This window comes from Stegodyphus dumicola, chromosome 5 (assembly GCF_044657685.1).
Source record: "Stegodyphus dumicola isolate Sdum_Otavi_A_Nest chromosome 5, ASM4465768v1".
NCBI lineage: Eukaryota > Metazoa > Arthropoda > Arachnida > Araneae > Eresidae > Stegodyphus > Stegodyphus dumicola.
This window is the reverse complement of record NC_140772.1, coordinates 221,430,097-221,441,366: the sequence shown is the minus strand read 5'-3', so window position 1 is coordinate 221,441,366 and position 11,270 is coordinate 221,430,097. Positions and strand designations below refer to the sequence as shown.

The 11,270-nt window shown below is 33.1% G+C and overlaps 1 pseudogene; it reads left to right on the top strand.

The window, feature by feature from the left end:
• The first annotated feature begins 254 nt into the window (after positions 1-254).
• Positions 255-608, top strand: LOC118188038 (protein yippee pseudogene; annotated as a pseudogene).
• The last annotated feature ends 10,662 nt before the right edge of the window (positions 609-11,270 follow it).

The window sequence follows — 11,270 nt, the reverse complement described above, 5'->3', positions numbered from 1 at the left end:
AGGCAAAGTATATCGTACTAGACTGTCAATTACATCTATGCTGCCATACATTTTACGTATAATTTTCGTTGAAATATCAATCTTTAGAAGTTTATATATTTTCAATTTTTGCTTGCTTTTTTGAATGAAACTTTCGCTAAACTATACTCAAAGTTGTCCATGATATAAAATTTCTTCTTTAGACTAAATAATTTACGACATTTCAATTTGGACAAAGTACAGAAAATTAAGGTATCACCAGAATTTGAACAGTAATGGGCGTAGTGTTCTTAGAGCATTTAGGTGGATATTTGATATATGTGTGCGATACATGTGACGCCTATCTAACCAATCGCAGCGAACTTCTGAGCACCCGCTTCACCAGTAGCACTGGAGCTGCATATATGTTCAAAAATGTGGTGAATACTTTGCATGGAAACGCAGAGTTTCGTGAAATGGTTACAGGGAGTCACGTAGTGAGAGATGTCTTCTGCAAACGATGCAATGTGCGAATTGGTTGGTTTTATGAAATGGTCAGCAATGAATCTCAGTACTACAAAGAAGGGCGTACAGTACTCGAATTAGCTCTAGTGAGTGAAAGAGATAATTTTGGTGTAAACAGTAGTTGAACTGTATGTAAAACTGAACTTTGTGAGGCAAGAAATGTTTATGATTCAAATGAATGGTATTATCCTTTTTGTTTCAAGTATGATTGCTCAACTTTAAATATTAAGTATTAATTTTTTTTTCCATAAAAGTGTTTTAATTTTTTTCGGATTAAATTTATTTTAAGTATGCAATTAAATTATGTTCTTTATTTCATGTAACCTTTCTATACAAGAATAAATTTATTTTCATCACATAGCACCATATGTAATTATGAAAACTGTTAAGTTTTTCCTAGAAGTCAACTTTCAATAGACAAGCATTTTTCGCCATTTCACAAAGTCTTCAATGAGTTGGCGATTTTTCATGGAATTCGGATACCTAGAAAGTAAAAAAAAAAAAAGAGGAAATTGTCTTAAACTACAAATAATATTTTTTAACGTAAGACACTTTTGCTGATATTAATATATGTAGAATATATATATAAATATATATAAACTTAAAGCATCTAAATTTATTATTAAATTGAAAGGTAGTTCTTCTATAATATGGGGAAAGTGCAGAATCGCGCACTGCTTACCTTTCTAAGATTTGCACATACTCGGCATCCATGTACACATCGACCTATTTTTACTTAAAAAGTCAAAGAAAATTGACAAAAATCAAATTCTTCTTACTCTTGTAAAAAGAGCCAAACAAATAAGTGGGCGATTCTCCACTTTAGCCTATAATATTATTAATTGCAACCGTGTATCGGCGTATTGCACTCCGATGGCGAGAAGACTTTTATTTTATAACATGATTTTTATCCTCTTCCGCAACTTTGAGCCAGTTCTGTTGTTGCCTTCTTAGATCGTTCTTAGATTTTAAAGAGGGCAGCTTCTTTTAGAAGTTTCTTACGCCGCCATTTTTTTTGATTGAAAATTACCCCTCTTCGTCGGTAATAATCTTTATAGACAGCACCCAAACATTGACACCGCGCTTACAAAGTATAACAGGATAGGACATTTTGAACACATGTTAAAATACTTAGTTTTGCTATCCGACACTTTGAACCTTATTGCATACATTTGACAAGAACTACAAAATTTCGGTTTCTTCAGAGCAGTTTGAATTCTACTTTCTTTAGTAAAGAACATAGTTTGGTATCTTTAGAATCAATTTGATTAAGCAAAGAAAGTAGTGCTAAGATTTCAGTAAGTTTGCAGTTTTTCAGTTCTTTTTTTTTTTTTCGATTATTGTTTCAAATATGTTTTTATTTTTTAGCTGTTTAAGGCTGAGATAGGTCTTTTTTTTAATTCATAGAAATCTCTATGCCAAGTTTTTCGTTTTCTTATTATTTAAAGTTTAGTTTAGCAAAATCGGGAACTCCCGATTTTTAAGTTTTGTTTAAATGGCAATTAGTTTTGCACTTTTTTAATAATTGCTTTTGAATTTTGAATCTACATATATTGGTTTTAGACCAATTTGTTTTTTTTTTAAAACATCAGTGTACATAATGTAAAGGTCCATGGTTTTTTTTCAATTGTCAATTTGGAACTGTGTTAAGTTTTATTCTTTTTCCAAGTGTTTCGGAAATGTGTAGGAAAAATTCTGGTACATTTGGGATTTGAATTTTCGGTTTTTATGACTATTAAAGTCCATAATGAGCATTTAATGAAATCTTTTTACGGAGTTTGATCTCAAATGAACCAGGAGAAAGAAACATATTTTCGAAATCTATTAATAGACTATAATGAAGCCTTAAGTCATTTTTCCCTGATGAGTTCTCAATTGGACTTTCAGTGACAAGAGATTAATTTTTCTTTGTATAATTTGTATATTTTTCCCTTTCAAATTTATATTTTTCGAGTTTTTTCTACTATGAATTTTATTTTAAATTGGATTTGTTTTTATATTAAGTTAAACCTCTTACACAAGGTTGCAATTAATAATATTATAGAGGAATTCCCTTGCTTTTATTCCAGTTTAATAATAAACTAATACAGCTTTAAGTTTATTCTGCTTCAATCCTGCAGCTATAGCCCAGGACCTTTTTTTTAAACTTTAGCCTATTTCTATATTTTTTGTACTTATATATATATATATATATATATAACCTTTATCAGAAACGTTCCAGGACAAAGGTCGTAAAAAATAGAAAATTGCATTTACCATGTAATGATCCTAGCTTCTATCAAAGTAGTCTCCTTGACTATCTATGCACCACTTCCAAATTTTCTGGAGGTCTTGGAAGCAAGTAGAAATTTCCAACTGCGATGTGGCGATTTATATTGCCAAAAAGTAATAATGAAAACGCATAACTTTAACAAAAATGGAAGTTTTGTTCCTAAAATTTTATTTGAAAAGAAAAGATTTCCTGTTTAAAAAAATGGTTTCATGGTACAACATTCTAACGAGTTCATTAGCGGAGTGTAATTTTTACCATTCATTAAACTCAATTAATTAACACTGATAAAAAGCTTGGTGTCAAAAACGTGTTCATGAACCGCTTTGTTTCTCCTTTTAACGATCAAACACTTACTTGTTAAGTATTCGTGGGCAGGAACAGGAACACTCAGGCTAAGGTGTCACTATACCTAGGTGATGTTCCCTCTTATAATGATATAGCATAACCTACGAGAGATAATTCACGTGGGCGCAACCTTCGCAGTCAACTGCGGGCTTTCTACATAGTCAAGTTTTTATTTGCTAGGACACCTTGCGACACAGGTCACTACTAGAATCGCAAAATTCACAGGATGATACAGTGAAGATCTTGACACGAAGTCAGTCCCCCTTGAGAGGACTGAGCAGAACTGAATGAATATATATTATGTAGCGCAGGACAACAGCCAAGGAAGCCTACAAAACAGTACAATAGAGTCCCCACTAAGGCTGATCCAACCATCGTCGCGCGGGCTGCAAGTATTCATGGGCAGCAGTCGAACTTACCCGTATAGTCCCAATCACATTATGTTTCGGCTACGCGGGACCTGACGCCAAAAGGGCCAATTCTCAGAACCAGCACAATTCCAGGAAACACACGTAGCTAGGTTTTTAACACGTAGCCAGGCATTTTAACTTACTACAAAGACTTGAACGCCAAACACTAATCGATTATCGCTCAGATTGGGATCACGTGAGGCTTCAGAAACAGAACTTTCGTCTGATTGGTTGTCTCTACCCGGGACTGAGGTCCAGCCGAGACACTTTCGGTGAGGTTTGAAAAAATCCCGCGTAGCCGCAACATTGTTTCCGTAGCTAGGTGGTACTTCGCTTCAGGCGGGGTTCTTTTTTCTAGTAATCCTCCTGTTTAAACTAGTGTTACCAGAATCTTGTTTCTCAGAAAAATCTCGTCTAGCAGGGATTGTAGCCATGTGGCATAACCTCTTAAAAACATCGGAATGCACTACAAGAAATGGATGATATACCTCGCAGGAGGAGGATAGACGATCAAGAATATGGGAGCCATCATCCTTACCACTATGCCTATAGCACTTAAATGATTAACTTTTAAAGTTATACATAACCTTTAAAATTTAAGCTGCTAATAATTAACCCTGCAAATGATTCTGCTAAAAATTATATAGTGATAGAAAGTATTCAAATATTATGATCTTGGCAAGAAAATTGGCAAAACACCCTGAAATCGTTGATTTGTAGGCTACTGGAAATTTCAAATTCAAGTTAAAGACAAATTACTAGAACAATTTCTGGAAATTCTATCTTCACTTCCTCTCGCTGTTTCTGTGTAATAAAAAATGACACATGTTTGTGATTATTCCGTTGATTTCCTTGACTAGTTCAATCAAAGGACTGTGAAAGAACTTGTTGCAGCTGAACTGCGCGAATTTATCTGCATATCATATTGCTCACTAATTTCATTCGTGTAATTATTAGAGCTATACACTCTTTAAAATGTTAAATTAACGATCAGAAATGGACTGATAAATTATAAACCATTTTTCTCGCTTTCCAACGATGAGCTTTCCCTCTTTTATGGAAATATTTGTGTTCTCATGTAACGGATATGATTTTTTTCTGACGCATTACTAAATCTTTATTTTCTGCTTTATATTCGGAGTATTTTTAGTTGTCTTCGATTCTTTATACTAAGTATACTATATGAAAAGTTTTGATGACTTTATTTAGGTTTCAAGCTTCATAGCCTTCATTCTTTTGGAATTTTCATTCAGGAGACTACTTGTACTCGTTCAAGACATTTAGAAACGGTCTCCTCTAAGTCAAAAAAGTAATTTCTGATTCAAAATCTAAACAGCCGAATGACTTTATATTGATTCTAACGACTTTCGGAATTAATCCTAATGAATTCATTTTCCTTCTAACAACAGTATATATAACCTCAACAAAAGCAGGTACTTATAAATACTTTAATAAAAACGGATGCAAAATAACAATACTTACACCTGCTACTTGCCTAATAAGTTAAATGAGTTAAATGTCAATAAACTGTTAAATGTAAAACCATCCTTACGTCTTTTTTCTTCTTGAAAGGCAATCTTAAGATTTTTTTCATCTCTGGCAGAGTGTGCGCTAAAGAAACATAGAACAGATAAATTCAAATAGAGCAGTTAAGAACTAATTTAACTAATACTTATTTTCTGCGTAAATATTTGCTAGTATTTTCATGAATTACACTTCTATATAAATAAACTTTATAAATAAATAATGATTTCATTCAGTTGTGAGGATTTATTTTATTATTTTGACTAATAGTTAATTTCTGGTTAAAACCTTTTCACTCACACTTTCTGCCAGAATGTAAAACAGTTAGCGAAGTTATTTTCAAATTAAGTTCGAATGAAATGCTATTTAAACCAAATTTTCGGAAAAATGATGTTAGAGTGTGTTATGCCCTCTTAAAGGTCATGTTGTTACCTTGAATTACTGGGATTTGATTGTGTGGCGTTGATTGCTTCTAGCCATTAAGCTTGTTTCGCCGGCTTCTACGAGTCAGAGCCTTCCTGCGCATTTAAATTGTCTTATGAGGCGTTAGGCTAGTTTAATTACATTTTATTTTAAGTTACGTCAGAAGTGTTGGTTTATTTAAACCCAAGTGGGGTGGTCTGTGAACTCTTTGTGATCGAATAAAGGGTCATTTACACCCTTTTCCTGACTTTGTCTGTATCATAAGGGCAGAGGATAATTTTCTCTACAGTCTTTCTAGAGCTCATTAGTTTATGTTAAAAAAGAATGCGAGACTCCATACTGTAATTACTGTCTAAAATTCCAATATGAAATAAACAACTAACATAGCAGTAATATTTATATTTATTTTTTGCCGAGATAAAACACTAAAGAGAATTAATTTTAAAACACAATATAATTGTATATAAAAAAGGCATATCTGTACTTTGCTCGTACATTAAGATTGGTGCTTTTACGTGCGTAGGCAGCGCACGTAGAAACTAAAGGAAAGGGGAAAGACTTTCTCATTTCTTTAGTTTTCTTTCATTTTTCCAAGTTTTTATCTTTTCTAGCTTCCTATACCATCTATTTCCTTTAGTACACATTTTAGTAATTGATGTTTGGAATGATTACATTGCGATCTTCTTTTGGCAATCGAAAAGCTTTGTCACGAGATGTCACAGAGAGAGACGAAAATTTTTTATTTGTTTTATTTCCTTTCTTCATGCCATCCGAAGTGAAGCTTTTAAGCTTATTGATATCAGTGTCATGCTTGCTTCAGCTGATTGGTTCAAAATTATCTGTTTCCCAACAAAGTTATTTCTTACTATCAGTGACCAGTTGTAGAAAAATTATTTTTTATTAACTGAAAACTCTTATCGAGTAGGCAATATTTATCTCTAGTACACAAAGATGTAAATTTAATTCTAGGGATGCATAAAAAAATATCAAGTTCGTGCCGAATTTATTGCATTCGCGTTGAAAAAATTGTCAAGTTAAAAATCAAATTCTTAAATTTCGAAATGGATTTAAATCGTTTGTACAAACATGAATCTTGTCTACTATCTGAATTAAAAATCAAGATTTCGGTCCATCAAGACGTTAAAAGGTATTTTCTCTCTTCTTTCCGCATGCCTTCGTGGTATAACGGTTAGCACACGCGGCGCGTATTCGAGAGGATCAGGTTCGAGTCCCAGAGAGGGCATTGCTCATTTTTCACAATTCCTGCTTTAAAAGTAAATGATGACTCTACAGTGGCGCCCTAACTAAAAGATGGGAAATGATGATTTTTCACCACCAGGATTTGGCGACTGAGTCCCCTAACACCCAGTCTCCCTTTAAAAAGAGGGAATGTATAAGATATTTTCTCCCTCCTTTCTGCATCCCTTCGTGGTGTAACAGTGAGCACACTCGGCGCGTATTCGAAAGGTTAAGATTCGAGTCCCGGCGGGAGTCCTGCTCATTAATGTTTTCTGCTTTAAAAGTAAGTAATGATTCTACAGTGGCGCCCGAATAAAAATTAGGGAAATGATGATTTTTCGTCACCAGGATTCGGCGACTGTGTCCCTTAGTCCCCAGTCACCCTTTAAAAGGAGGAGTATATACGGTATTTTCTACCTCCTTTCTGCATGCCTTCATGGTGTAACGGTAGCATACTCGGCGAGTATTCGAGAGGTCTAAGTTCGAATCCCGACGAGGGCATTGCTCATTTCTTGTGTGTTATTTTCAAACAGAACTGCGACTTAGAAAGAATGTAAATTAATGTAACTTTTGTAACTGAATTTATCATAATAAATCATTTCGAATTACGCGATAAATCGAATAATTTTAAAATGCTTAGTTTATTTAACAGTTAATAAAGAAATCAAATTAAATTTAAAATGTACTTGGGAAACCGTTTTTAGTGAATGTGTATCCATAAACAGGATTTGTAATTGTCCGTCCTTTCATAGGAGGTAGCGGTGCCCACCTGTCAGGTGCTTCCACGATAAAGTGGTCACCACTTCCGGCCTTAGTAGTGGAAAAGCCTAAGTTGCCCGCTAACAAAAAAAAAAAAAAAAAAAAAAAAAAAAAATATATATATATAGAACTATTGTTATGTGAATGACAAACAAAGCGTGAAAAGAGCCTTTATTGTTACAATAATTTCACAATTAAGTGGTATTTGCAATACACTCATTGCAAAGTAAACATCACATTCTTCGGCGAATACAAATTATAATAGTAGTAGCAAAAAAGTAGGTATGAAAACTATAAATTTTGTTCACTGTGTATGAGGACTGGGGATGGTATTATAGCATGAATATTTAGCGTAAGTATGCTTTTTTAATATTAGATAATTAATCATACTAATTAGATATTATACGTCTCTAAAATATAGTTACACCACACTGTGCCGATTACCCATGAATTCATACGATTCTAAAGCTCAGCGGATGTGATCATTTATTGTATTTCAGAAATACTATTCTTTAAAAAATTCATAATTACAAATAAAAGTTGTACTATGAGGAACAGTAATAAGCTTACGAAATTGCACCTTAAGCTGTGATACATGTTCCTAACTGTAAATATAGTGGTATAGTATTACCTAGAAATTTGTTTCCAGCCGACACACAGATAATAAATCCGGACAATTGTTCGGCCAGTATGTATGATATAAGCCCTAAGAAATACCCGCATAAATTGTATTAATGGTATATATGTGTAAAGGTTAAATATCTATAGCCAATAAATGATAAATATACTGTAATCAATATTATAATGAGTATATGGAAGTGTGTAATAAACCACCATTACGAATTAAAGTGTCGAAAGTTTCCATCAAAAAGTAGATTTTGATTTCCTGTCAATTTTTTTATTTGTATTTATCTGTATCATCAATACAGATATCTTTTATTATGTTTTTTATCTGTATTATCAATTTTAGAACTTTTCACTCTTGAAAAAGAAATGTAAAAGAAGTTGGAGAGTCATTAGGTTTTTTTGGAAGCAGGAGACACAGAAAATCGCAATTTCCTCGTCGGAACTCGAACCTAGCCCTCTCGAATACGAAGTAGCTTCTATATACCCCCTTCTGAAGGGCGACTGGAAATTAGGGGACCAAATCACCAAATCCTGGTGGTGACAAATTATTTTCCTCCACCTTTTTAGTTCGGGCGCCACTGCAGAGTCGATAGGTTTATTTTTATGCGGGAGACGCAAAAATTGAGCAACGTCCTCGACGGGATTCGAACCTGGACCTCTCGAATACGCGCCGAGTGTGCTACCGTTATATCACGAAGACATGCTGGAAAGAGGGAGAAAATACATCATGCAAGTGATAAATGTAGTTTGCTGCCAAAATCGATATTACGCCAGTGGAAAATTTTCTAACGCCAAGAAGTTCGGCATAAATGCTAAGATATTTTAAATAAATAAATAAGCGCTCACTTTAAAACACATTATTTTTTAAGCATCAGCTGTTGTTAACCGATTAAGTATTTTCAGGATTTTTTTCAATTAAAATACGTTCGCTAAACCACCATCATATGTTTGATGAAAATAAACAAACACATGTTTTCCAAAATAAGAAGATTAACTATTTTTTCCTTCTTATTTTAAATTTCGAAATAAAATAACGTTAATTAAAGCTAATTAAGTCTGAAAAAGAAAATCTTAAAGAGTTTAGTTATCTGTTGTATAGGGAAATGTTTTGCGGTTAATAAGCAACGTAATTATTTCAGTTGAATCCAGTTCAACTTCACCCAAACAATTTGTTTTGTTTCGCATTGCAAAAACTTTGTTTTTATCACTTAAATATCCGTCATCATAGAATCAGAATATGCTGTTTGAGCAGGAATTTAATTTAATGATCCATAATATAGGTAGAGCATAGTCTACATTTACTTATAATTGCTTAAAATTATAAGTAAATGTAGAAAAGATAGTAGCGAAATAAGAAGATAATAAGCTTATAGCTTTGTTTTTAATTACTTGTAGTGATAATTTTCCAAAATCTCAATTTAGAGCACGTTTGGAGATGAATCGGTTCATTGCTTATACCTGTGGCATGGCAGATCGTTAACAGACATTGGATACTAGATGCTCCTTGAACAAATATCGCTTCGCTCATGCATTTATTCTACTTCAAACAATTTTGAATTTTAATTCCGAATTTAGCGAATATTGATTTGAACATGTTTGTGCAAGAATTTTATAATTTCTTTCTTTACTATGATATATTACAATATAAAATAAACCCTTATTATTCTTTTGGATAGAAATTCGTTAATAATTAATAAAATTATAAAACTTTTAATTTTTAATTTTTTTATTAATGTAACTTGTAATCGCAAGTTTTAATTTTAATTTTTAACCCAGCTTTCTTCATGGAAACACGCAGTTATTTTTCGAAACTTCCTAAAGATGGATATTAATCATAGTAAACATTCTCACTAAAACCTGCTATTAGAGATAAGGCTAAGACATGATATACTGAGTAATTTTCTCCTATAGATCATACCCCCATCCACACATAGATTATGAGTCACACTAAGTGAGAGATATTCCGCTTCTGCTATTAGGTTTTTGACTTTATTCCATTTCCGTATGTAAGGAGGAACTGTGATACTTGTTAGAGGAGGGTAACTCGAAGCGCCGGCTCTACTGAAGATGAGCATTCAGTTTTATGACGTCATAGGGGTGAAGTGGGGTGTCGTCTTGGGCGTTCACGAACAGATTAATCTTATGAATCACTCTGAATTTTGGGAAAGCGACTGGCTTTGAAATCAATGCAGATATTTCCCACAGACAGAAAAAAAGAAATATTCTGTCGGTAAAACTGATTTAAAAAACTCTGGGTATTTCTTTAAATCAAAACCTCAAATTAAATTCTAAATAATTTTCTTATGTATTTAGTTTATTTGAAAATATCTCAAATATATATTTGAAAAAAGAATATAAATTTTATTTCATCTCTGTAAACACTAATTTGTTGTGATTGTTTCCAGACAAGATAAGGATCCTTGAAGTTTACACACTTTTAGACAGTTCTGGGTATGTTTAATTAACGTTTAAAACATAAAGTGTGTTATTTTAAATATTCGATATGATAGCCTTTGTTTTTGGATTGTAAGTTTGCGGGATTTTCTATGATAGATGGGCTTTTGGCAAAATTTCCAGAACTATCGTTTCCCATTCCCCTTCCACCAAGTTCCAGAATGCATCAACCATGATCGGTTTACGCTCATAGGAAAAGCTGTTTTCAGTACAGCATGGGGCCCGGACTTCCCAGGAATACACCGAAGAGGTACACCGAAAAAAAAAAAAAATAGGACATTTTTTTATCTTCCATTCTACTGGGCCGATTGACGAAATTCAAATCGCGTTCTCAGTGTCTCGAAAGCGCGACTTAAGATATAGATTAGATTTATAGATATCTTTGTTCTAACATAGATATTTTGACACAAAATCGGACTTTTTCTAAAATGTCATTCCAAGTTTTTCCATATTTCGATCCTGCAACTCAAATTATGCCTAGATATTAAATTTTGCAATTTTAATGAGAAGTTTATGGAGAAATTTAAAACTTTATCTTGGCGAATTCTTTTCAGTTTGCGCCAAGAATAATTAACTTGGTGAACTTCTTAATTTATAGCAACCTATTTTCCTCTCCTTTTTCTTCACTGTCCACGACCGGGAAAAGAATCTTCATTCATACTTTTCAATAATTTTAACAAAGTGCGTTAAGCACATTTTCGTTATTATCGCTTATAATAAATACGCCAAATTTC